This window comes from Cyprinus carpio, chromosome B19 (assembly GCF_018340385.1).
Source record: "Cyprinus carpio isolate SPL01 chromosome B19, ASM1834038v1, whole genome shotgun sequence".
Classification (NCBI taxonomy): Eukaryota; Metazoa; Chordata; class Actinopteri; order Cypriniformes; family Cyprinidae; genus Cyprinus; species Cyprinus carpio.
The window spans coordinates 31,178,900-31,181,003 of NC_056615.1; the positions used below are offsets into that span (position 1 = coordinate 31,178,900).

Sequence of the window (2,104 nt, forward strand, 5' to 3'; positions counted from 1 at the left end):
AAGTTATACAGTGCATGTTTGGATTCGGAATGACTTGAGGAAATAAGTGATGACTGAATTTTAATTTTTAGGTGTGCTATCCCTTTACGCGTGATGTAATTGTGGCGGGAGTTCAGCTAGGGCTGTGTTTTGTTCTAGTTTCTAATTATATCAGGTTTGTACATTAAATTTGAAAGTCTCTTTTGTTTGTGCATGAATTCTAGTAGCGCTGTGAAATGAGTTTGGTGTGAATATGGTTCAGTGTAGGTTGCTCCTTTAATATGCAATTGCAATGTGGAAGAGTGTGCAGTGTCCCACATGCCAAGATCAAAAGACAATATAAGAAAAGGAAAATTGGAGAGAACTAAAGATTTCTATTACTAAATGTATGTTAAGTAATTTACGCTGTTAAAGTGTTGGATTCTCATACTAAACATGGCCAAAGGTTTGGATTTATTTATTTAATACAGAAAGCTGAGCGTAAATCTAAATGATGGTTTTATGTTGCTGGTGTGTTCAGGATGTTCTTCACAGGTTCTTGAGCGTGTCGGGACCCTCAGGTTTCTCCAGCCACTCAAGAGGCCAGCTGGCTTTAATACTGGGACGGTCCTTCAGCATCTCGTAATACTCCATCAGTCTGGGACAATGCTCTCGAGGACAGCTGGAACCAGATCAAACATTAAACCAGCTCCATCTGAACCTTCACCTGACAGCATCAAACATTAACCCTCATAGTGCATTCAAAACCTGATACTGCTTTCAAACTCAAAGAACCATTACTTTAAAAAGCCCTCATGACAGTATTTTTCAAATAAAACCTACTGTATCTGATCAGCAACTTGATCAGAGTTTTGAATGTTATCACTGCACTACCGCTCTTCATTAATTAAAAAAAAATTACACTTGAACCAGACCAAAAAAAATCTATGATAAAATAAAAATATCTTTCAATATTTTTTTCAATATTACTGAGAAATTTTATTTGAATATATCACTGTGTGAAATTTATAAAAGCAAATAACCTGAGAATTATCAGTATTAATTCCAGTGGAACAAATAGATTTAATTAATTTCATTAGAATGTATAACTCATGATTGCTCAAAAACAGTACGTATTTATCTTTATCAGCAAAATTCAGCCCCAAAAGTAAGAGATATGGGAAAAATATATAATATAAATTTATTATAAAACAAACAAATTATTTATATCTTGCATTTTCTAAAAATTATGCTTTTTCCGACCCCACCTTTTTTTCTTTTCTTTTTTTTTTGAATTTTTCACGTAAAAACTGACCTGAATGCGTTATGAGGGTTAAAACATGCAGTCATTGGAAAAAACTTTATATCCAGAGCAATTCACTCACTGAAGTCGTGGGAAATACGCGATGATGGGGAAACACACCACATCGGCCATAGTGAAGCTCTTTCCAGCGAGGTACGAGCCTTTTCCCATCTGATGAACAAATCACTCATCGTTAGAGAAGCTCATTATTATGCCCTCAAATACAGTAACAGCATCTCCTCTACTAATAAAGAACTGCTGCAGTCAACACATGCATTCATTATCCATTCTGCTGTTGTAATGTGATTCATTTCAGAAAGAAATAAAAAAATACTTTTAAACAAAGGTCAAGATCACCCTTTGTAACTCTAATCATTTTACTGATAAGACATTAGGTTGCAATTAATTAACTAAAACAACGCACTACATTTAGACGAAGAGAATAACTGCTGAATCATTCACAGTGAGACCAGCTATCTGACATCATAAATGCATGATTTATATTATCAATAAATATCAATAAAATCTGACCTTCTCCAAGTATCCATCCCACAGTTTGAGCTCGGCGATTAAACTCTCTTTATTCCTCTTCAGAGCCGATTCAAGTCTTTCTCCTTCAGGAACATAATGCTCATAGAAAGCCACCTCATCTGAACAAAACACAGTGCATGTGTGTTTATAATATTTCATCCATCAGGCTTTTATGGCTCATATAGTCTGATACAGTGAGAATACGGAGAACAAAACAGCTCAGTTTCATTCAGAGATTCAAAAATATGCAATTTGCTGCAGATGCTATTTCTATGATGAAATTCAGATGATTGTGATGTAAATATTTTTAAT

The 2,104-nt window shown here is 34.6% G+C and overlaps 1 pseudogene; it reads right to left on the bottom strand.

Annotated features, from left to right (window-relative positions):
- Nucleotides 1–236: 236 nt before the first annotated feature.
- LOC109074222 overlaps nt 237–2,104 on the bottom strand; it is a 6,106-nt pseudogene continuing 4,238 nt past the window's right edge.